Raw genomic sequence first — 27410 nt, 5'->3', positions numbered from 1 at the left:
AGGTCTCCCCGTACCGATTCTGAGAAAGGACTAATAACGGTTATTGTTTAGCCTAAATGCACTTAGAGTCCACATATAATCCAGGAAGTAAGTGCAAGCACTTAGTTAATCCGTTAACAGATATCCATTGGTCCTAAGTGCAAGCACTTAGTTAATCCGTTAACAGATAACCCTTGAACGGTCACATAGTCTCTGGGATTCTATTCGCTTAATCCGCGGCGTACGTAACAATACTAACGAGAACTCGAGTGCCAAACATTCCGTATTCGCGATTTCCATGGAAAAATTGTCTTTTGGGCGATCGCAATTTGACTAATAATCCAACTACCGTGATCGATAACGGTGAATCCCATATTTGAAGAAATGTAGGAGCCACCCACATCGGGGAGCCATGCACACGACGTGCCGTTCTTTCCTGTACGATTCCGCTCTTACTCACCTCAAAAATTCAAAATAGTTAAAATAACATGAATTGTGTATTGATAATTCATAAGAAATGTCGAAATCTTGACAGTCAAAAGGTTAAGGTTGTATGGAGGGGGGGGGGGGAGTTCGGTGATCATTCCGCACAAAGCGATCTCGCACACGTCATTAAAATCTCGATTACGGAACATCTGGCACCCGAAAATCTCATTAATCGAGAGATATCCACGCAAAATATCATATTCGAGTGTCAGATATGGTGTATTCGCGATTTTCATGGCTGCGATTTTCAACGATTGTCGTCTGTGCGAAATAATCTGTTTTCCGTGTGGGAATTGTAGCCTTCAACGTGTCAGTCACGTGTATAAATTGCCTCGGAAAGGATTACAAGCAGGAGAAGAGGAACGGTTGATGATAGTGAAAATCCTGGGAAAGCTGCCATGTTGTTAAATTTAAAGGAAAAAATATTGCGTAATGCAGATAACACGGCCGGCAAAAGGTTAAGTTGAGTTCGGGCGTGTCCGTTATCACAATCATTTACGGCACGCACGGGACTAAGTTTTCCCGGAAAGTTGATACACTAAACAACGGGACTTTTACATTCACCCCCCCCCCCTCCCTCCCTCTTTCACCCCTCACCGTATAAAGCTTTCTTGCGAATTTTTCTTTTATTTGTATGTATGATGTTTTTTTCGCATACAAAACTTTCCTCTTCGGCAGTTACAACTTTGGAAAAAAAGATGGGCGTTAATTTGGACAGTTTTTGTTTTTCTTTTTACTTTGCATTGAGTTCAAATGTGATAACTTGTGATATTTAGGAGTAACGTTCGATAAAAGAATGAGATAAGCACCTCACATTGAGGCAGCGAAATGCAAGACGATGTGGGGTATATCCTCAATATACCCTAAATTTAATCACCATAGTTCTTTATCAATTCAAAATAAATTAAAATTATATCACGCGCTCATATTACCATTATTAACCTATGCTTCACCAATATGCAATAACGCCTCGAATACTAACCTTTGCAAGCTCCAAATAATACAAAATAAATCCCTAAAAATAATTTACAACACACCCATATATACAAAGTTGAAAAAACTGCATGCCATAAACAATATTCCGTTAGTTACAGACATTACCAACAAACTAACCAGTAGATTCTATGACAGAATCACTAATAACCATACTAACACACTTGTGAAGAGTCTCGGTGATTACAACAAAATGTCTATACCCTTCAGGTATAACACACAGATTACCTAAACACAATCTGCTTTAGATCGTCGACTTTAGAGTCATTAATTAATATAGTGTATTAGATGTATTATGAGCAATTATAAAAATTGTAAATAGGTTTTTGAGCTCTTTTTCCTATTATGCTGTACATTAACATTAGAATAATATAATACTATGATTACTAACAAAATAAAATAAAGTTGTAAAATAGAAAATGATCAGTAGCTATTAAAATGGATATAAGATGTATTGTGAACATAATTTAGTAATAATACAAAACATTTAAAAATCAAAATGTGATAACTTCGTAAATCTAATTGTTCCAGGTATCGTTTCATACAAAGAAAAACGATGTATATGTATGTATGTAATATTGTAGTAGATTTGTTGAGAAATACGACTTATGTAGCGAATATAGCGAGTCGAAATGGAAATAGGCGGGAAATGTGAGTAGGAGATTGAATTCAAGATAGACGAGGGAGATACTCGGGTAGATGGGTACAAGAAAATGTAGCAAAGAGACAGAACTTATATGTACATTTTTGTGAGGGAAAGAGGGGGTTACCGGTAAATGTGTACATCTTTGTACTTTTGTCAATTTTCACCGATAAGGTGTCCAATGTACGATCCATGTATTTATACATGGATTTACATATAGCCGTTTTCATCATATCTATAAAATCGAATCTTTAGTAATACATCTGTCGTAGCAGTTTATCGGCAGTCAATTTCAAAACTATACATAGTCGAACCGATCTAGCAATAGACCAATTACATTTCGTTTCAGTTTTGCATTGAATTTTGGTAAAGAAATACAACATTTTTCGTGCGTATAGCGGTCGGTAGAATTTGACTTTTTTTTCGTATTTTGAAATGCTAACATACATTAATTAAACTTTAATATAAAATATTTAAGTTGTTGATATTGTTGATTTGTTTATGTAATACGTATATATTTTATACAAGTGTTTTTAACCGGCTTCGCTCGGTATTTGTAATATAAACCGCTTAAACATGGCCAATCTAATAGTAAACATTTTATTAAATTTATTTGATTCGTTTTATTTTATTTTAATTTATTTTAATATTCATTTGTTTATTTATTAAATTGAACGTCACGAATTTTACGAACCAAACAAACGTACATACAAAGTATCTTTCGAAATTATATATACAAATATTGTTTTTACCCGGCTTCGCTCGGTATTTGTAATATAAGCCGCTTAAACATGGCCAATCTACATAATAGTAAACATTTTATTGAATGTATTTGATAAGTTTTGATTTATTTGAATATTCATTTGTTTATTTATTAAATTGAACGTCACGAATTTTACGAACCAAACAAACATACATATGTACATATATACAAAGTCTCTATCGAAATTACATATATATTAGAAAATATTAATGGACATTTATGTCTTTTAGACGATAAAAGTAATTGTCAATGTCGTTATTTTATTTTATTTTATTAGGAAAACCAACAGTCTTAATTCAAAACTAAAATACATTACAAAAGACCAATTATAGGATTCCGCTAGTAGTAATAAACTAAAGGGCAAACATACACGTAGTCATACATAAAACTTGGAAATTAACATAAGAAAAAAGACAGAAATTAAATAAATAATTGTGAGTATGAAATAACACAGTTAGTTAGATAAGTTCTGAAAAAAAATTGGTATAAATTGCATAAGAGACAAATAATTATGGACATAAAAGCTTACAGTAATATTATTTAAGACCTAGCATTGAATTATATTGTAATAATATTCGATCACACAATCAATCAGTTGTGATCATATTAAACGTTTTGAGTATGTATTATATCACAACTATAACAATATAGTCTTTACGATTCTATAATATCCTATACTATCAAACAACTATTGTACAAATTTTGTCGATTTTCTTTGACTAAAAATCCCTTCCTTCTATTTCTGGTCTAAAAAAATGTTGAAATGATTTTTGAAATACTTATTTAGGGGATTTAATATCATAATTTAAGACCCTACAAACTCGTGCGCGTCAAAAACATACATACATATACCAACTTGTTATGGAATAAGACCAACTTAGAACAAACTTGATCTTCAAAGCATTATAACGTGTAATGAAGCTCGTGCATATTTGACTTTTTGTCGAAGACAGAATATTGAAGTAGAAAATACATAATTAAATTACACGTGCCTTCAACGAGCGAATATAATATGTAATGAGAGAGAGAGAGAGAGCTTTTTTGCCAGTGATTCTCTCATACATTCATGCGAGCTTTTTACATACCTCCTTTACATTTTTTCCATTGTATTTATTTAATTTTGAAGAGATTCTAATGTGCTTATTTCCCATGATTCCACCGAGGAGACTCACTCGATAATGACATACATATATTATACGTCTTTGGTTGGCAAGATTTAATTATTATTATTTATTTTACCTGTAATCACAAACAAGGTAACTCGTTACGCGACTAAGGCCCTTACGGAAAAAGGACACGTCCAATCGAACTAATGAGCCAATGTCGCTTCCAATACAAAACAGGATGTCGAGCACATACGCATCTACATACATTCCTATATATGTAGTATTATTTAATTAATATTTTTTACTAGAATATACATATATTACATATATAAAAGAAATCAAGACATGTTTGAAAGACAAGACTGTATCTGATGAAAAAAATCTTCAATCAGAGTCTTGCTAATATGCGAAACTTGGACTTGGGAAACGCCAGAGTGCTGAATCAAGTCTAGTGCACTCAAATAAGTGTGGAAGGATGTATGCTTGGCATAACTAGTAGATATAAAAAATGGAATACGTGGGTTGGAAGTACGAAAAAGATCGTTGATGTAATGTTGAGTGTAGAGAGATTGAAATTGCGGAATACGTAGTTTTATTTTTATTTTACATAGATATTTGTATGCATATAAAGAAGGCCTAACAAGTAGACCTCTATGCGCCTTCCTAGACAATAAATTACAAACATTCCAGAATTTTTATTACATAAATCGCTGTATTTCAAGAGGCTGCAGAACACTAAATTAACAATTAATTAATCCATAGAGACATGTATGGATTTATACTTGTACATACTTTTTTGTATATTGTACATAAATCAAATAGAGATTGGGTTGTTAGGGTTAAATTTATTTAGTTAAACGTTGTAAATTCATTGTTTGATACATTTTCACTGCTTGAATTGGCGAAAATATACTTTCACTTCAAATATGCTTTCACATATATGTATGTACTAGTGAAAAGCCCGATGAAATATCATCGCATGGGTATAAAATTATTATATACTCGTATAAAACTATAAAAAATCCGGAACCGGAACCGCTATTGTGTGTTATTAGAGAGGTACATAAAGGGTTGTCAGATTTCATACAGGTCAAACCGGGACACCCCCCCCCCCCTAAAAAAAATCAAACCTTTGACTTTTCTATAAATATATTTTCAATCGAAATGATAATATTTAGAATATCTATAATTGATTCTATTTTCTATTTCTATTTTTAATATACATATGTAAGTGAAAAGTTCTACAATAAAAATGGAGATACTAAAGATAGACTTCACTTAGAGGATTAGTGTAAAATCTAATAAGATTTTTGGTGCTTTTTCTTCAGTTAAAACAATCTTTTAAAGCTTAAAATAGCTTTAGATTGCGTTCTATTGCAGGTAATAGTGATAGCCACCTAGTTTTTGAATGACATTTTTATGTTCAATATTAGCAAAATTACAGAAATCTTTTAGCCTATCTGTTTTGACAGTGTCTATTTCGTGTCTGCGTGTGATGAGTCATTCAGAGTGTATGAAAATTATCGATTCAAAATAAATTGATTGATTGCTGATACACGTTTTTTGTCTCTCTTCTACACATAGTTCTCCAGAAAGTATAAGACAGAGACACATTGTTGAATATTGCTGCAGTGTTTACCAGACTGTTTGGACATTGCCTTTTTGATTATAGTTTATGTTAATTCTGAGTTAAAAACATCTGTAGGAATTTAAAAAGTAAACCGGGACATTTGGGCATCCAGAGAGGTTTGACAATCCCGATTAATCGGGACGCCTAACAACCCGAGGAACATAGCATGTTTTTTTTCCAAATTTTGAAGACCATTCGGCGGAGATGAAAGACATCGTCGATTTCCAGGGTCTGAAGTGAGTTAGTTAATGTTTCCGAGTGAGCTGAGCGTGTTTTAAGGTAATTCACCGTGTCGCGGTCCGTGTTGTCAGTTGGGTCCGTGCCCTTTTGCAATTTATCTCGTTGGTGTCCCTTTTCTGCTCCGTGCCCGAATCGCCCTAAAACTATCCCTGGGGAAAGTCCTGATCCTCCACCCCCACCCCACCCCTCTACCCCTCCTCCAACTTCTTCCACGCCCTATACTCGTCGAATCGTTTCCAGGCTATCATGACATTCGATGGCCCCATCTACCCTATATTTACTCGTGTTTAATGATCCGAATGTCTCACTAATTCTATTGTTTTATTTCTGTATACCTACTATGTTTGTATTTTAAGTTTTTTTTTTTCATGGAATGATTAATTACATACATTTGAATACAGGCAATCGGCCGACTGGAACACGGTAGATCCGTTCAATAAAAAAATAATAAGGAAAGAGAAAAAGTAAATGAAAACAAACGAATGTATCACTATATTACGATTATTTTCAGTTTTTTACGATTTCTTACTAAAAGGTTGGTAAAACAGCAAATTTTTTTACACAAAAGTCACTACATACATTTTTTTGATTTTTAAATGCTTTTTATTATTAAGAAGTTATGTTCACAATACATCTTATGTATATCTATTTTAATAGCTACTGATCTACTGATCATTTTCTATTTTACAATTTTAATTTAATTTTGTTAGTAATCATAGTATTATATTATTCTAATGGTAATGTACAGCATAATAGGAAAAATAGCTCAAAAACCTATGTATTTACAATTTTTATAATTGCTCATAATACATCTAATACATAGTATTCATTAAACATTCTTACAAGTCGACGATCTAAAGCAGATTGTGTTTAGGTAATCTATTATATGTTTATACCTGAAGAGTATAGATATTTTGTTAACTACAAACATAAATATGTATGTAGATTTATGAGACGATTCTCAAGAAGAATTAAATTGATTATTGCCATATGTTTGTATATATAATAGGTTTGAAATTTTTTTTTTTTAATTAACGAAATTTTTTAGAGGGTGGAAAATCTGATGTTTTAGTAAAACAATATTTTATCTCAAATAAGATAAAATATTGCAAATTTGTGCATTTTTATGGATCAACAATTTTAATATTTTATAACTTTAAAATTGGCGTAGTCAATTATTAATTTGATTTTTGATTTTGCATATTCATATGAACATATTGATAATTTTTTTTAATTATTTCTTCCCACTCGTTTTTGCTATAAATTGTATTTATGTACATATACCTAATATATGTAACAGTAGAAGTGTATTTTCAGTTTTAATATATTCCAACTGACATTTTAAATCATTCGTATTCGAATACAATTCAACTAGTAAATTATATCTCTACAAGCCCAAATACACAACAATATACGCCAGTACACTTTCAACAATATACAACAGTTGAGTTTTGACATCTCTAATGTTTTTACGAATACTTAAAATTATAATTATGCGTTAATATTTGCTAGGTAATGAGTACCGTATTATGATTGGTCTATGACTTTTAAAAATGTGACTTTCCGACTCAATTTATTCACATTCGAGTGACGTTTTCACGAAAACCTAACCTTTCCATATTACTCATAGTTGAACTGTATTTCCAGTTATAATATATTTTGACCAGTTGGAATTTCATTCGCCATTCAATCAACTTATGTGGGTTAAACGGAATATATTCCAACTACAGTTAAAATATATTACAACTGAAATCACACTTTAACTATAATGGAAGTTGGTACCAGGTTAGACGGAATATTTCCAATAAGTCAAAATATATTACAACTGGAAGATGCAGTTCAACTGCAAAATATAATATATACAAAATTATGATAATTTTATTAAAAATAATATTATTTAAATCTAATTATATGACTACAAACTTTTTTTACAAATTATTATTATTTACATTCAAAATACGTATGAAATATAAGAATATCGTTACACACTTTATTATTTTCCATTGCTTGCTTTAAATATACAGCCATCTAAAAATATTAAAATACAATACACGCAATATTTAGCTCGAATAATGTTTTAAGTTATTCCAAATCGTTTTAATTCTATCTCAACCTAATCCTTAGCGTGCAAACTTTCCAACGAGACAATTTATATTCATAGAATTCAACAACTTTTCGCACAAAGTTTTGACTTTCAAAGTGCACCAGGTACAATAGTTTATCATTCGAATTAAATTCCTGTGCAATTTACATTAGATATGTACATATATATGCATGTGTGTATATTATTTTGAGAGTTTAAATCGATATGGACCGGTTGCATGGTGGTTTTGAATTCGAAATTGGCCCGTATTCCAGTTAACCAAAGTTATCATAAGTTTGCCCGAGTTTATCAACAAGCAAAACACACCGAAACGGGACGCTTTCATACAATTACATATTATACGTACATACATATGTATTATTGAAGTAAAAATTCTAATACCATACAATTAATACAAGTAATTAGTATTAGCATCTCGAATTTGCCGATATTATAAAATGTATGTATGTATGTTTGTATTTCTCGAAATATTAGAATAGTAGCATATGCTAAAAGGAGCCGCCGTTATAATTGGTTTTCGAGGATTATCTCCAGGCTTAAGTGCTGTCGGATTACAATGGAGACTTCCCGAATGGACTTAGTGGTCGGTAACGGCACCCAGCCACTTCCTGCTAGAGTTTTCACAACTGACAGCGCGAAACCGTGGGACTACATATCTGGTACGTGACTATAACAATAGGTAAACAAACGTGTCGAGGAAGATGCATTGAGCGACCTGCCATTTATAAGCAGGTACTTAGGCCATAACAAGGCATTCTGGACGGAGCACTGGTTGGGCGTGGATCTCCTTAATCACCCAATAAATGCTGTGAAGCGACTTTGGCCTTTTATTAAGATCTTCCATCCACCCCTACGCAACAGTATTATCGAATTTGTCCATAGCTATCATGATTCTGTATAAACATAATTAATTACTGTATTATACGATTATTAATTATTAATTGCTGTATTATACGAACACGTGTACTTACATAAATACATATTATATATTTGCTGTTTTGTTTCTGCTTTTCATTTGTAGGCTTTTTCATGTTGGAAACATCTTTCGTTCATATTTGTGCGCTGTGTAAATAATATGAAAATTTAAATGAGGCGAAAATCATTTTTGATTTGCAGGAGATACGCCTATGTACTTATGTTTATATCTCATATCAAGAGAGGAAAAAAATACTTAAGCATATTTTGATATACTAAGCGGTATCGTATATGTGTTGTTATGTACAACCTATATTAATTTAGCGTATAAATATAATATACCAGTGGTTTTACCCGGCTTCGCTCGGTATTTGTAATATAAAAAGCTTTCACATGGCTAATCTAATATGTAGTAAACATTCGTTTGTTTTTTTATTAAATTCATTTGAATTCTCTCGTCGACTGTCTAAAGTCGACGATCTAAAGCAGATTGTGTTTAGGTAATCTATTATATGTTTATACCTGAAGGGTATAGACTTTTGTTAACTACATACATAAATATGTATGTAGATTTATGAGACGATTCTCAAGAAGACTTAAATTGATTATTGCCATATAAATTAATGTATGCTCAATTATGGCACTAGAGAAATTATTTTTAATATGCTATGGATATCTACCATAGGCATGTATGTTTCTATCTTTTTATTTTTTTGATTAGTTATTGTTTATAGGAGCTAGGAACCACCAAACATCTATAAAATCGCCTCGTTTTTACACCCATGAAAAGAGTCCAGCGTGCTTATTTAACGGTTGATTTAAATAAAAATACGAAGAAACATAGAAATATCTTTCTTATACTGATGATGAAATTTTTTTCGAAAAAACCTCGATTTTGTCGATTTAAACTAGGTATTATCGAAGCGCAACTTTCGCATTCACTCAATATATACATATATTGAAGAAAGGAATGGCAACAAAATTAAGGTTTCGGGTATCCAGCCCTCTTAAGGTTATTAGTGATTTTGTCATAGAATCTACTGGTTACTCATAAACTCATATATGTAGATAGTTTAAAGACTATTCAGAATCGTTTTTTGCCCCATTTATCCCATAGGTCTTATAAGATTGTTACCACCTTATAATGACAGACTCTATTATTACAAGATCATAAGTTTCTGATTTGTAACTTTAATATAAGATAGTTAATGGTGTCAATGGCACAACTGTTTTGAATGAAATTAATTTTAACGTCAATACCCGATTCACCAGATGTACAAATCTATTCTATCCACCAATTTGTCATAACAATACATCATTTAATAGTGCAATCGCACGGATATGCCGTCTTTACGATGGTATGGTTGATTGCCCTGACCTTTTCACTGACTCTATCAGTACTTTTAGGGCTAAGGTGAAGAAGGAAATCTGTGGTTGATTTGCTTCTTCACCTTCATTGTCATTCATTATTTATTTATATTAACATGTGGTGCTCACTGTACTTGGAATATAAATATTTTCATTCATGTTTGTACCTTTTTTGCGTTGCAATGCCACAATATCGCATGCAATTCCCGTTCCCGAGCCAAATTCCTGGATTGACTTATCCAGCGCTTAACAGCGGAAAAATGCAGGCAGTGAACCTATTTGAAAGTATTCAATTATTTGTTTATTTTACCCTAACAACGCAGGTCGTGACGCGAAAACATTTGAAATTATTGCGTTGCAATGCCACTCATTCCCGTTTCTGTTCCCGTTTTTGGGCGATCTTATTTTTACAGAAAGCTTCCCGGAAATGCATACAACAAATCCTGAAAGTTCCATCGAAATGAGTTGAGTGGTTTATGAGCCTATACGAGACAGACATATAAACAGACATTATTTTTTTTTATAACCATACACATGATACAGTTACAGTGAAAGCATATTTCAAATGAAAATATATTTTCACTATCAAAAATATATTTTCACCAATTCAAACAGTGAAAATGTATCAAACAATGAATTTTCAACGTTTAACTCTATAAATTTAAACCTAACAACCCCAATCTTAAATGAATAGGGCCAACTCTTACTTAACCTAACCTACCGTAACCCTTAAGTAATACCAACCCTAAAAATCTAATCTTAAATGAAAAAAACCAACCCTGAAAATGTAACTGTTTATGATTGCACTGAAACGTCAGTGAAAATATATTTTCACTTGAAATATAATTTCACTGTGACATATGTATGTATACATATTTAGATGTGTGCCAATTTAAATAAAAATAAAATGTATATAAACCAGACCCGGTCTCCTTCACTTTACATATCATATGTATTTGGGGTTAAAGTGTGGTTATCAGTGTTGTTTAGACACATTGCACAAGATCACAGTTGTTCAAACGGTGCTACTTTGTTATACACATTGGAACTTAAACGATTTTTTCTCATTAGTTTTTTCCGTCGAGTTGATAGTCGGTATGGTGGAGGGGTGGAAGGGGGGTAGTTGGGGGGGGGGGGTTGAAGGGAATTAGGGCTGTTCGCTAGCCGGGCGTTGGATTAGCGCGGCGTCCCTGCGGAAAATAATGAATTTGCACACGAGGCACGGCGCCCTTATTCCGGTCTAAGCCTGCCATAAAAACGACCCTGGTGAACCTACCCCCTGAGGGATTTTTGCAAAAGAGCACGAACCGCCCTTACAGCCCACCGGAAGCTTCATTGTCGCTACTTCCGCCCGCCTAACAGACTACGACTCCTCTACAGGCATACATATGTACTCAAATGTGAGCCTGAAAAATATCAGTGCGCTTGTGTTAGAACAAGACGTGTGAGCTTGTATTAGAACAAGTTGTTTGGCACAAGTGTGCCAAACGTCAAAGTGACATTTGGCCCTAACAGCAATATCGATTGACAACGATATCGATAGCATTCATTATTAAGACTTTGAGTGAAGTAAAAATATATATGAGAGATAATGAGAAGCTATAAAGCAAATTTTATAAAATATAGATTGAAAAAAGAAAAATTAATAGGCGTTTAAACAATTAAAATCGGACATCGAGATAGCAGGGCGAAAAGTATTGACACTTCCGATGAGAATGATGTGACAGATAATCGTCACCGTTTAATACGATGCAGTATTTTCAAACGTGTCTATTACGATTATTATTATATTAAAACAGTGGATTACACTTCCACTTCTATTGATGACCAAACCGAGCAAAATGGCAACGTTTGAAAACGATCGGATAAAAAACCAAACTTTGTCTCACGACCAAATCGTTTGAAAGCTAAGAAGAGGTATGTAAAAATAACTACCTGTTATATTTTGATGGAAAAAAATTTTATAAAAACATACCCCTTCTATAATTTGTATATAAAATAATTATTTTGAATAAAAATACCAATAATTTTATTTTACTACCGCCATCTATGCTTAAAACTAAAAACTGGATAAACGTCAGGCACTTTTCAGAAATTCAAATTTCGCATCGTGATGGCGGAGGATATATTTACTTATATTGATGACCAAAAAGAGCAATATGACAAAGTATGAAAACGATCGGATAAGAGGAAATTTTTTTCCTGAATTGTAATCGTAAGTAAAAATCATTGACATATGTATGTATGTATAAAATTGAATGTATGTTTTTCTGTCTGTCTCGGATAAGCTCCTAAACCATTGAACCGATTACAGTAGAATTTTCAGGATTTGTTGTATGCATGTCCGGGAAGTGTACTGTGAAATAAAAATAGTAAAAACCCTCAATATAATAATAATAGTAATTACGATTTTACCGACGCAAAAGTATGAAGCGCCATTGTGTAGTCACGGAAATGTGTACGTTGGTAACCAACCATCACTTGAAATGGGAACGGGAACGGGAATTGCATGCCTTAATCTGGCATTGTGACGCATGCCGGGCTCAGTTAGTTATTGCATAACGACATGTATTATATGGTTTTAATACTTTTGAGCATTTTTTTTCTACATTATTTTCCTATTGGATAAAGATTAAATTAAAATTTATTTTAAACGTGTAGGACACATTTATTTTTACGCTTAGACTGTCTTGCTTATAAACGTCAATAGTGTTTTAGAGACGTGTTATTCTACAAAGGAAAACTGTAAAGCGTTTTTTTTTCATTTTAAGCATTGGCAGCTTTCTCTCCTATTAAAAAATAAATTTTTAAAAGAGAGAAAATATTAAACTTTAAATTAAAACGCCAAATTCATACATGCATATACTGTAATTATTTTTTGAAATAAACAAAGTAATATTGAATTAAAATAGTATTTTATATATTTTTGACAAAAGTTACAAGATAAATTGTAAGTGGGTCACGACCAAAAAAAAGTGTTTTTTTCAAAAATTACCAACTTATCACGTACGCTATATATTAATTCAAAACGAAATATGATAATCGCCGAGGAAAAATGTTGTACGGCTATGCGTCGGAATTCTCGGCACATAAAATTACCATTTAAATACGGCGAAGGTTAACCTAGGCGACTTTGTTCAGAAATTATGCACCAGGTGTGTGTGTACGCACTTTAGTACCTACACTACACCTGAACGTATCCGTACAATTACATTATTCGTAGAGAATCGTTTCCTGATTGTGTTGGCACTCATATATGGGAAATTCAAATATCTATATATGTATATAGTATACTGTACATAGATATTTGAATACATTATCGTATATAGATTATATACGATAATGTGTTCATAAGTGCTATCTATGGTGAAACGTATTTCATTATACTTCCTATTTGAAAACTTCTTCACGCTCGGTAGAGCAATGTAGAAAATTCGTTCCGAAACGTTGCATTTAAGCCGTACAGTTAAATGAGATTTATCTCATATAGTCGAATATGAAAATGATTTTTGTTGGCTTTCATAATGGCGTTTCATACTTTCGCATCGGTAAAATCTTAATTACGAATATTATTATTTAGAGGTTTTTTTCCCGTTTTTATTTCACAGTAAGCTTCCCGGACATGCATACAACAAATCCTGAAAGTTTTATCGTAATCAGTTGAGTGGTTTGGGAAGACAGACAAACAGACAAAAAGAAATTCAAAATAATCTATATATATAAAAATCGATGTCTGTCTGTTTGTCTGTCTGTCTCGAATAGGCTCCTAAACTAAAGAACCGATTACGATGAAACTTTCAGGATTTATTGTATGCATGTCCGGAAAGATTAATGTGAAAATAAAAAGGGAAAAAACCTCTTAATAATAATAATATTCGTAATTACGATTTTATCGACGCGAAAGTATGAAGCGCCAGTGGGTAGTTAAGGAAATGTTTACGTTAGCAACCAACTTGCGCCCACGCATTGCCAACGTACAAATACATTACGTACCACTCATACCAACCTGACATTACGTACCACTCATAACAATCCTACATATCTATAATATATAAATCAATGTTTATCTGTCTGTCACTTATGCGTTCCTATACTTTACTATAATTTAATTTGATTATAACCCGCTATTAAATACCCGGTAAGCTGTATTACCCGGCTTCGCTCGGTATTTGTAATATAAACCGCATAAACATGACTAATCGAATAGTAAACATTTTATTAAAAAAAATAAAAAAAAATAAAAAAATAAAAAATAAAAATAAAAAAGATAATATTTTTAAAATTTTTATTTTTTTACTATTAGATTAGTCATGTTTAAGCGGTTTATATTACAAATACCGAGCGAAACCTTATTTTAAAGATTAATTTGAAACTGAAACATTCACTTATCGAAACGCATCGAGAAACGGAAACGGGGACGGGAATTGCATGCGTTATTGGACGATGGAACGATGGAACTTTCAGGATTTATTGTATGCATGTCCGGAAGCTTACTGTGAAAAAAATCGGCCAAAAACAGGAACGAAAACGGGAAAACGGGAATGAGTGGCATTGCAACGCAATTACGAATGTTTTTAGGGTAAAATAAACAAATAATTGAATAATTTTAAATGTGTTCGCTGCCTGCGTTTTTCCGACAAATGGGAACGGGAACGAGAACGAGAACGGGAACGGGAATGGGAACGGGAACGGGAACAGAAACGGGAACGGGAATGGGAACCGGAACGGGAACGAGAACGGGAACGGGAATTGCATGCGTTATTGTGGTATTGCAACGCATGCCGGGTTCAGCTAGTGATAAATAAAATACTATTAAAAATGTCACATTTTGATAAATATTTTTCTACATACTTCCAAAACTTATCTTCGTGTTTGTAAAAAGTGTAACCTAGCGGCAGCCAACTTGGGCTCCAATGTTGTAATTCAACCAAAGGAAGTCAACCCAGCAAATTTTGCTCGGGGTCTCCGGTTTGGTAATCGCATCCAATATTATAATGCTACTGGACAGGGTTGTTGGGGGTGGATGGGGAGGAGGGAGGGAGGGTGGGGGGTTGGGGGTACTGTTGTGAGTTCATACATTCGTCGTTGTCGCTGAGTCGCCTTGAATGACAGGTTCGTTAAAAGTTGTGGATGGGGCCACGAAAAACAAACACAGAACTAATTTCACACTCTCATCAGAATGTATAATCCGGGCACTTATCTGGCAAGGGTGGACCTGACCCGCAAAATCGGAACGCTACAACGCCAGTGTTTGTCCAAGTGGGGAGGAGGGGGAGAGTGAGGCAGGTGAATCTCACCCACTGTTAGTCTAGGCGCAAACGGTGGGTGGGTGGGTGAATCCCGTCCACCCATTCTTGAGCACTTTCAAATGTGACAAAAATTTGACATCTATTTCGTCAAGTGGCGTACTTCAAATTATATATATATATGTACATATATACATAATATCGCTATTCCGTCTGTGTGTGTCTGTCAAACAAACAAGTCCATTCAAATTCCTGTAAAGCGATAGTCAGATAAGACATGAGTATCGGACTTTTTACCAACCCAGGAATGCCGGACTTTGCCCAACCCAAAAGATAAAGATCACTATTCGATCACATAAGTTAGTCATCACCGTCGAGACTCCGAGAGTGGTGGTCATTAATATCGACCCACAGTCAACGTGACGGTCAGCACAGCAGTGACGGTCAGCACAGCAGTGACGGTCAGCACAGCAGCAGAACAAAGTGAACCAAAGTTAATTAGTGAAACAAAATTCTACGTATCTCATTTTAAATTCATCATCTTCCATAATTAATTTTTAGTTTTCGAATAACATAAATGTAACGTTTTTTTGATAATAAAGAAATCTTGGTTTGTTCACCAACTAATTTAAAAAACATAAACTGCGTTTTGGAACATGACAGTATGCATGTCAGGGTTGTCAATTCATCCGGTATGAAATAGTTTACCATAGTTGTTAGTTCTATAATTGGTGCCTCCTGATTGGTGATTCCGGACTCCAAGCCCTTGAAAAACTGGTCTAGGTGCTAAGTTGGGCTAGTACCCGGATATTATATGTATTATAGCAAATTGTAGCGGCGTACCTAAATTGAAAACTGTGAATTTGCATAAAGGAACAAAAGAGAGTATAATTATATATGTAATGTAATGTTTATCACATAAAATGATGTTTCTTACTTTTAATCATAACAGTGACTCATATGCAAAAGTACACTCTGTACTTCAATATTTTGTTCTATATATTTTAAACTTCGTTTACACTGTAAAGTTTACAAAATTAATTTAAGTTCTCTGTTGATTTATATCTTACATATGTACATATTTAAAACTTTTAATAACTTACGAACGTTGGAAAACATATTTTGCATAAACTAACAATGAAGTCAAATCTTTTCTGCATTACAAACGATGTCTCGAAAATTTCACTTCGAAATATGAAATTAAAATCAAAATATAAAACCCACAAGAGCTCATAAGTATCATCAATTAACGCTTTTGTTGGATCTGCACACGGTCCAATTTTTTAAAAATATCTTTAAAATATATTTAACTAGCTGTATTACCCGGCTTCGCTCGGTATTTGTAATATAAACAGCTTAAACATGACTAATCTAATAGTAAACATTTTATTATATTTATTTGAATAGTTTTATTTTATTTAAATTTATTTGAATATTCATTTATTTATTTATTAAATTGAACGTCACGAATTTTACGAACCAAACAAACATACATACAAAGTCTTTTTCGAAATTATATATACAAATATTGTTTTCACCCGGCTTCGCTCGGCATTTGTAATATAAACAGCTTAAACATGGCAAAATTCTAATAGTAAACCTTAATTTGTTTTTTTATTAAATTTATTTAAATTGAAAATAAATAATATTCAACGATATCGATATCGTCGTCATAGAAACTTTGATTTTTTTTCGATGCTCCCAATCCTTACAAAGTCTTTTTCGAAATTATATGTATATTACATGTGTATTGTATGCCTCACTTTGAGGCCATTCTCAGGATGAGAGCGGCCTCTCTACGTCTTCGTATATTTTTGTCTTCTAATTGTCTTCTTGCTGCTGCATCTTCTCATTTGCATTCTTCGCTATATGTTAAATGGATGGAGATTCTCCACCGACCGCCTTAAATGGACATGGAATTGATTAATTGTTCTTATTATTATTATTATCGTTTTTCAATAATGTTATTATCTACATATATACTATTTATATGAGCGTTGGCGATTGCACTTTTCTCCCTATCGCCTGGAATAAAAAGTTATAATTATTATTATTATTCTGTGTATATTCTTGTCATATTGGGGTAACCTGTAAAGACCTACATATGTATGTTTATTAAAATAAAATAAAATAAAACTTTACAAATCTTTCGAGATTCATCTCAACTTTTCATTGAAAAAGTGCTTACCGTTACAATGGCCATTGTGTGGGAATTTTCAATATCGAATTATCTATAGAATCATGCCACATCAGCTCCTCCGAAGCAAAATAATGGTTCATCGTTTTAAAAGTTTTCTTTTTAAGAATTTTTCACGCCGATTGACAGGCGTTAATGATCGCTTTTCATCCCCCTCATTATTGACAACTAATGTCTAAATCGGCGAACTGATTTTTTTCAAATATATAATTTTTTTATTTCAATTAACAAAAATAATCAGTCCAAAATTTTAGTCAGCGATAATAAAAAAAAAACGGAAAATTTCCATCGTGAAAAATGATATTGTGTCGGAAGTCGGACGCTTTATCTCTCTCCTCGCGTTTGCTCGCGACGAATCAATTCGCCGTGCATCGTTCGCGAAATGAGATCTGCGACCGTTTCATTCGTTTAAATTTCCTTTTTCAGCTGAAAAAAAATGGGTTTTCTCTGCGTTTCCGTTTCAATCGTGTCGCTCGTCCGCTAACGATTTTAAACCTCGTAAAGGAGAAATTATTTTCAATTCAGCCAAGGCTCCATACATCCACTTTTCTATCATCTTTTATATATACATATATCGGTACATATGTTTATAATAATACGTATAATATGGGATGAAATAATCTCACTATTATCTTCAAAATGAACATTTGAATTGGGTAGTGAAAATTCACTGAATAAAACCAAATTTAACTGCCATGTAGTAGTATGTAGTATGTACCTTGGGCTTGCAAGCCGGGTAAAACCAAAACCGAAAAACCGACTTTATGAACATCTTCCGAAAAACCGAAAACCGGTTTTTTGGCTCGATCAACAGGCTTTTTAAGGTTTCCTGTTGGTTTAATGTTTTTTTCCTCAAAACTAACAATTATGAATTTCAAATTTTCTACGAAAGATCAAAAAAAATGTGTATTGGATCCAAAATTTCTTAAACAATAAGCGTATATTTTTTTAACAACAAAAAAAGGTACAGCACTTAGCGGTGCCTTTGAGATATAATATATACATATTATGTACATAATAATGAACGGAGACCAGGTTTTAACCCAACAAAACATTATATAAAGTAGTTTCAATAAGCTACATTTTGGCAATTTGGGTTTTACATAATTTTTAGTTTTTTTGCGTTCTTTTTCTTGATGGTAGCTTATTTAAATGATTTAATTATTTGGTCGTATTCAGGATCTGCCATTTTACGTCTGTGATATTTGTAATAATATGTAATAAACAACTTTTGCTTTTACCCGGCTTCGCTCGGTATTTGTTATATAAACCGCTTAAGCATGGGTAATCTAGTAATAAATATTTTATTAAAATGCGAATAGTTTAATTTGATTTAAATTTATTTGAATATTCATTTGTTCGACGTGGTCACGGATTTTACGAACCAAACAAACATACAAAGTCTCTTTTGAAATTATTTATTAAAGATATTTTTTTGCACAGTAAAAAAATATTTACAATTTTTATATATAAAAATTTAAAACGTCAAAAAAGTCTTAATTATCTCAAACCAGTGAAAGCCGTTCAACCGGTTTTTATTCTTGTAAAAAAACCAAAAACCAGCTTTTTCTAATATTTTCTTTTTTTCTTATCAAAGTTTTTGTAATTTTTATTTTTGTTTTCTCTATTTTACCATGTTGTGTTCACTGTACTTGGAATATAAATATTTTCATTTATATTCTATATGTATGTTTTTTTTTGTTGTCTTGCTGTACTGCTTTCTTTTATATATTTTTTTATTTAATAACTTAATTTTCCAACACCCATGCGATGATATTTCATCGGGTTCAACACTAGTTGTTTATTATATTTTTACTATGTTTTTGTTTTCTTTATATTACCATGCACTTGGAATATAAATATTTAATTTTTTTTATTTCTATCTTTTTTGTCTCACTGTACTGATTTATGCTATATATTATTCTGTTTATTTTTTATTTATTTAATAACTTAATATGCAAACACCCATGCGATGATATTTCACCGGGTATAATTATATTAAAAAAATAATAGTGGAAAAACCCAAACTATTTAGCAATTTTTGTCGAGATAAATCGATTAGCTGGAGAGAAAGGACATTTTTTAGAATCAATGATTTTTTTTAATTAAACGTTTTTTATTGATATGGCGAAAGTTTTCCCCTATGTTCATCGATGAAAATCCAATTTAATACGTGGCATTGGCTTAGTGCCATGAATTTTCAATGTAACTTATTTTGATTTATAATGGACTATCTTTATTACCCGGCTCCGCTCGGTATTTGTAATATAAACCATGACTAATTTAATGGTAAACATTTTATTAAATTTATTTGAATACTCATTTTTTTTATTTAATTGACTGTAACGAACAAATAAACATATATAGTAAGTCACTTATAAAAAAATATATGCACACCCCCGGGGTCTACGCCCCCTAGGGCTCCACTCTCGGCATCTGCGCCCCCTTGGGCTCCACCCTCGGTGTCTGCGGCTCCTAGGGGGCGAAGGCCTAGGACTCCGTCTTCAACGTCTGCGCCCGCTAAGGGGCGAAGCTCTAGGGCTTCGCCCTCGGCGCCTACGCCCCCGGGAACTTTGAATCCTCTGAATCGGAAAATACGTTGGTACATAAATACATACATACGAAAAAACTTTAGTGTTTTATATATTACATTTAATCTTTAATTTTGAAGACAATCACGATGGCCACAATCACAAATCGCTGTCGCATTCAAACGGTGGATAATGATGGCGTCCGCTGACAATTTTCTTGCACAATCGCATAATAGCGCTCCCTTTGTATTCAAATCAGGCTTTTCGTGCACGTGTGGCAGAAACAGCATCCCGGCACTGCCACGCGGAAATTTCCTACACTGTTACCCACATACTGTTTTTTTTTTTCTTTATTTTTTTTTTGTTGTAATCACCTTTTGAGCATTTGGTCGGTTTCGTAGCGTCTCTTTGTCATATTAATGAGTGCGCCTCGGGTTACGACCGCAACGTGTCCCGACTCACGCGTAGGGATTTTCAGCGAAATAAATATAATTCGTCGATTCGCTTATGGGGGAAGAAAGTGAAAGAGCCATGCTAAAAGGTTGTTTGTTTGCCGAAGGAGATTAGGGCAAACTTTGCCGCGCCACCATTAGCAGGTAAGCAGGTACACACACGGAATATTTTACGGGGATTAATTTCACTTTCGGATTAAGCGGATTATACATACGAATATATGTACCTATGTAGTATTTATTAAACAATCTAGGCGAAGGGAAGAGGGTTGGCGGTAGGTTTGGACGTTCCCTTTATATATTACTAGTGGTTTTACCCGGCTTCGCTCGGTCTTTGTAATATAAACCGATTAAACATGACTAATCTAAATAGTAAACATTTTATTAAATTTATTTGAATAGTTTTATTTTATATAAATTTATTTGATTTTTTTTATTAAATTGACTGTCACGAACAAACAAACATATATACTAAGTCTCTTTCGAAATTATATGTATACTAGAATCCCAGGCGCCTTCGCTCTTGGGGACTTCGAAACCTTTGAATCGAAAAAAATCGAATCGATGCCTAACAAACGTATCGTCACGAACATACAAACATATATGTATACTGTCTCTTTCAAAATTATATGTATACCAGAATCCGGCGCCTGCATCCCCAGAGTCTGTGCCCCCGGCGGTGCATGCGACCCCTAGGGCTTTGCCCCCAGCGGCTGCACCACTTGCGCCTTCGCCCCCAGCGCGAAGGCGCAAGTCGCCTTCGCCCCTGGGAACTTCGAATCATTTGCATTGAAAAAAAATCGAATCGGTGCATATGAATCCTTTAAATCCTTCGAATCCTTTGATTCGAAATGAAAACTAAGAACCAACGAACGAAGGTTATATACATATGTACATACATATAGCATTATCCAGCAGTTTGGCTTAGTGATAGCGTATATATTTAGCATCACTGAGGTCATAGGTTCGTGTCCTCGCCACTGCTGGTTAGATTTGGGGGTTTTGTGACTCCAAATCGATCGTTTCTCTATCAGAGTTTGCCAATTTTATCTGATCATTGCTGAAACGGTTCCTGAAAATTGGTATTAAAAAATCTAATCCTGTTGTCACAAAAATCTGCCTGTGTATAATTTGTATTAATTATACACAGTAATCTGAAATCCATAGATGTCACTATGATTATTATTTCTGATTAATTGTTATATTCTATATATTCTGATTCTGTATTACTGTATTTCTGATTTCTGATTGTTTATGTATTTCATTAACGTACACCCGTCGCATTGGAGCAAATCTGTAATGGCGAGTGTGTATTGATTTGTGACAATAAAATAAAATATGCAAAGTCTCTTTCCAAATTATATATAATACATATTAGATGTGTATTACGTGGTCGTATATGTACATAGTTGTCAGGCGTGGGAATTTATCGTCAGTGTGATAGTCAATAGATTCCGAAACATGTACATGTTTTTTGACATAAAACAACACTTTTTCACTTGTTCACTTTTAAATTGTTATAAGACACTTTTAATATGTTATACATATTGCGTAACTTCAACTGGCAATAGTTGAAGTCGAAGTAGTTTTTAACACGTTTACTTAGATTTTGATTGTATGTATGTAATATGTCAACATCTGACACCGTACGTCATAATTGTAAAATAAGAAACAGATGATTCTTATGACTAGCCATGGAAGACTTACAAAATGGAGTAAGCCTCTTGGGAAGACCCAGAACTGTTGCAATACGGTGTGTGAAGATTATCCACAATACACCGAATCAAATATTCCATACATAGAAAACGATGCGTACATATTTCACATTAGTTTTGTTGCACAATCGAGAATGTTCGTTTCCTCGCAAATTAGCTCACCCACCTACCCATTGTCACCGTCATGATTTAAAATGTTGTTTGAATGTACATATTACACACATAATGACGCCCTGAAGAAAGTCTGCAATGGCACTGCGGTACAAAATTGAAGTGAAATAAATAAATACATATATAGTGAAGTTACTGCAAACATATGCTGTCTAATTTATGTTTTTAGTTTTTTTTTCACCGTAAGCTGACCGGAAATGCATACAACAAATCCTGAAAGTTACATCGTAATCGGTTTAGTGATTTAGGAGCCTATACGAGACAGACAGACAAACAAACATTCAATTTTATATATATATATATATATATATATAGATTGAATAAACTTACATGTGAAGTTTTAAAACATTTCAGTAAAATTAAATTGGTAAAGTCTAAAGTTGCGCTTTAGTGCCTCTTTGCGCTCCTTGTGTTTCCGTGTGTTTTGATTTGAATGTACGATTTAGATTTGCTGACTGTTTAGATATTTTCAACAGCGAAAGACATAGAGAAAATCTAATAAATTTTGTGACTTACCCCACAACTGGCAAACATTTGTTTAATCAGTAAGCTACTCTAGAGGCTTAGTAATTTTTGCAAATCATCCAAAGTTCGGGGTGTTCGTTAAAACGGCGACCTTTGTCCAAAATTAGTCTATCGTGTTAAAGGGCGACAAGTATGGAGCGATTGGTCCCTTGGTCCCAAGCGCGAGTTTTCCCAAATCTCATTCAAATTAACCGCTCGGCAATAATAACGGTCATAATTTACAAAGTGGTAGATCAAAAACGAGCCGATCTATCTCGCCAACTTAATAATAGGCTCATTAATTACACTCTGATGGAGTTTCACCCCCACCTTCCATTTTGGGAACAATCGCTTCTCAAACCGAACAACCCGATAATGATTAATGACACTTTGTTTGGCACTTTAATCTGAGTGTACGAGAGGGAGTTAACTCGTTATTTATTTTTCTTGTCGTTTGGAATTAAAGCGTGTTTCCGTTTTCCTCGGATCCGGCTTCCGGTTTGTTTCAATAGAATTCAGAGTCGATTCAGAGAGATAGTTTTTTTCATTCGAAGAGACTTTTTTGTCGATTGTACACACCGAAGTATTAAAATTTACATATGTATATGTATATAAACAGTTGATATATGTATGTATGTATCATCATCATCATTTACAGCCATTCACCATCCACTGCTGGATGAAGGCCTCTCCAACATGCTTCCACTCGTCTCTGTTTTGCGCCACACTCATCCATCTCACCCCACACATTTTCCTAATTTCGTCTATCCATCTTCCTTGCGGTCTTCCTTTTACCCCTTTTCATTCTCTTGAGTACCATTTAAGCACTTATTTTGTCCACCTTTCATGCATTCTTCTAGCCACGTGGCCCGCCCATTTCCATTTCAATCTTATTATTATTTATTACTTTATCTATGTACGTGGTAACAATAGATGAAGTTTTGTGATCATGCGAAAATTCGAACTCGAGATTTTGATCACTGATCTCGAGATTTTGATTCAGAAAAAATGTGTGTGTGTGTGTTTCTGTGTGTCTGTGTATTTTGGGGATTTTTTGAACACCGTTAGTGCTATCAAACTGATACTTAGTATCAGTTATTGAAATTCTTATCGACACGACGTAAATTTTTTTCAAATTTTTAAGTTGACTGAAAATGGTACCTCCCCTTATAGGTGTCCTCTTTTTTTTAATTTTTTTAATTCAATTATCTAACAAACCGCTAACTGAATCGGACTAAAATTTTTTTACGTGTAATGGAAATAATAATATTTATAACTTTAATATTTTTCAAATATTTTTATCTGAACCAGAAGTAGTACTTTTACTTTAGAGATCGAGGTTTTTTATGTTTTTCTCAGAAACCTTTTGGGTTGTTGAACTGAAATTGCATATCTAGTTAAGTTTAAGCTTAATACCAAGTTATTTATAAAATTTGGTAAGCATCCGTCAACCGGAAGTGGCAGCTTACTCTTGTTCGATCACTTAAACATGTGTACTCGTCACAAAAAAATTCAAGTATAATTCTTGTATCAATGTTATAAAAAAAAAAAAAATCACTAAATTTAATACCGGAAGTCATTTTTTGACAACATTTTTTCCTCTTAGAGAGGTAAAAAATGTTGTCGCCTCAATTCTGTCCACACGCCTAAACGAATTAAGCTGAAAATTTATTTTTGTTTTCTTTACGTACTAACTCTATCCGATAATGTTTTGGTTAGAATTCGTAAAACGGAAGTAGTATTTTTTTTTAAAACAATATTTCATTATTTTATTTTGACCTATTAAATTATTTTAATCTTTTTGATATTTATTGTGTATAATACTGATAGTGATTTTAAGTAATAAAAAAAATTGAACACAATCCGATAACCGGAAGTAGAACTTTTGTCTTGTGTAAGTTTCCATACATTTGCGCTCAATTTATATCGAAAATGTTGTCTTAGTTATTAGTATTTCATGTGTGAATGTGTCTGTACGGTTCAATATAGAATTTTGTTTTGTGACTTTCTTATATTCCTCAAATACATAGATAAAGTCATGGGTTGGTCACACCCGATTTTTAATTATTATTATTATAATTATATTTTATTTTTTATGAAAAAATAAAAAAAATATATATGTTGACTGTCTTCGAAGGAAAATACATCATTAATTATTAATTATCATTAAATTTATAAAATTGGGCAAGTATACATAATGTATGTATGTTTGTATGTATATATTGTTTTCTTTGATGCATCTTGAAATGGAAGGGATAAATAAGACGTCAAACGCACAATACTTGACTGATCAAAGTCAAATTTTAATTCTTAATATACTTACCGGTTAATTAGTGCATACTTCACGTTAAGCTATTGACATTATTTTTTTTAAATAAGTTAATTAAAATTAAATATAAATTTGAAATATATTTACTTATAAGAATTATCATACATCATTATTACTTTTTTATATGTATATTCGCCAAATTCTTAAGACCAGAGATAGGCTTTAGATGGATGCTCGTTAAATAGCAATAGACATTACAGTACAAAACAAGAGAGCAAAAAAAATGGTTGAGAATAGTAATTTACAATATTGAATCATTTTTTGCGCATGACAGGTCACCTTAAAACGACATTATGACTTACTGTATACATAGAAAATATTTTTAATTTTCTAGTTTGTGTCATTGTATTATTTTTACATACCTCTTATACAGTTCACATGGTTTTCGTGTAAGTGGTAATTTTTTATATCTCTTATCTCTTATCCGATCGTGTTCATACTTTGCCATATTGCTCATTTTGGTCATCAATATACGTTAATGTATCGTCTGCCATTACGTTGGAAATAAAATATCGTATACAATGCGTATCAAATATCCACAATTTTGGGTACGGTGACGTCTAGCAAGGTACTGTAACCTATATTTAACCTGTTTGCCGTGATATGGCCATATCAGATTTTAATTGTTTAAACGCCTATAATTCACTCTATATTTTATAAAATTTGCTCGATAGGTTCTCGTCATCTCTAATATATAAATATTTATAGTTTTAACTCTCATATGTATATATAAATTTCAAATTTGGCGTCTAGCTTCATGTAAGCTAATACACGATATATATTGATTTTTGGCCAAATATGTCAGATCTGACATTTCACTGCTAAAAGTACATCTCTTCACTGACCTTTATCTGCGAGATAAGTATTCAATAAGAAGTTGTGTTGTATCTAATTGTTAATATGATTTTCAATAAGCTTACATACATTTAGTTTTTTACAATAAGCTTACATGCATACATCATATACATTTAGCTCCAACAGCTACCCATAACCTCAAATTTCATTGATTATTTCTCCAAAACAAACTTTCTTACCAATACAAGCTTAATATATGTACACAGATCAAACAGTGATAGTTTTATTTTTATTTATCAGCTGATTTAATTTATCAGATGATTGAAAAGTTAAGACATTGGACAATCATTATTAGTATTTTTTACGTTATTTCTTTAATGAATGTTTACATGTTTTCGGCCATAGCTGCACTTTGGGTTCTAAACACTGTGGTCTAAATTTAGTTTTAAATAAATAAATCTATCTATGTACGTGTATATATTCAAATACACTTATGTGTATGCATATGTACATATTAATTACCAAACGTAAACATATGCTTGTCAGACTTTACAACATCAAATTGACGCCATATTAAAACTGATGAAAGCTTTTTGGTAAAGGTGTTTAAAGCATCTGCATTGAAGAATATGGTGTTTGTCTTTTTGCGTTAACCGACGAGCTAGAACTTCGGAAAATCACGGAAGACCAAGGAAAATCAAGTTTTCGCATGCAAAATTTCGACAAATATGAAGCGAAGCAGCTTTATGCAAATCAACGATCACTTTGTTCATACACTTGCCTCAGACCACGAAAGTTATTAGTCCACGAGGTTTCCATTAAGTTTAAGCAATCTGAGCACGACATATGAACGTATGTATGAGATATATGTATTTATGTACGTAAACACATATACGTAATATAATATAATATAATATTTCACCGTAGAGACCCTCATTTGTGGAGTAGGCACTATTGGTACACCTACGCACCCCCAAAGGCAAAGGATGTTGAGGTTCAAAACCAGACGCCGCATAGTTATAGTTCAAATCGATTTGGTTTCGGGTAATTGAGTGATATCGCAATGTATCGAAAACACATGCCAAACGACGGAAAATTCCGCTAATCCTTCAAAGGTCTACATTAGAAACGAACCACGTTCATAGCTTCAATACCGTTCATTATAATGCTAGTGTTCCGCTCGTTGATATGTACAGCAGGGTTTTTAACCCTTTAAATCAGTGGTTCTTGACCTTTTCTTTAA

General features: G+C 33.0%; 1 protein-coding gene across 3 annotated transcripts in view; it reads left to right on the top strand.

The window, feature by feature from the left end:
* The window catches only part of LOC143922430 (uncharacterized), a 351132-nt gene that overhangs the window by 122995 nt on the left and 200727 nt on the right, over window positions 1–27410 (top strand). The gene's annotated exons all lie outside the window — the stretch shown is intronic.

The sequence above is a fragment of the Arctopsyche grandis genome, chromosome 2 (genome assembly GCF_051622035.1).
Source record: "Arctopsyche grandis isolate Sample6627 chromosome 2, ASM5162203v2, whole genome shotgun sequence".
Taxonomy (NCBI): Eukaryota; Metazoa; Arthropoda; class Insecta; order Trichoptera; family Hydropsychidae; genus Arctopsyche; species Arctopsyche grandis.
Note: the sequence above shows the minus strand (reverse complement) of the source record. Positions and strands in the feature narration are given on the sequence as shown.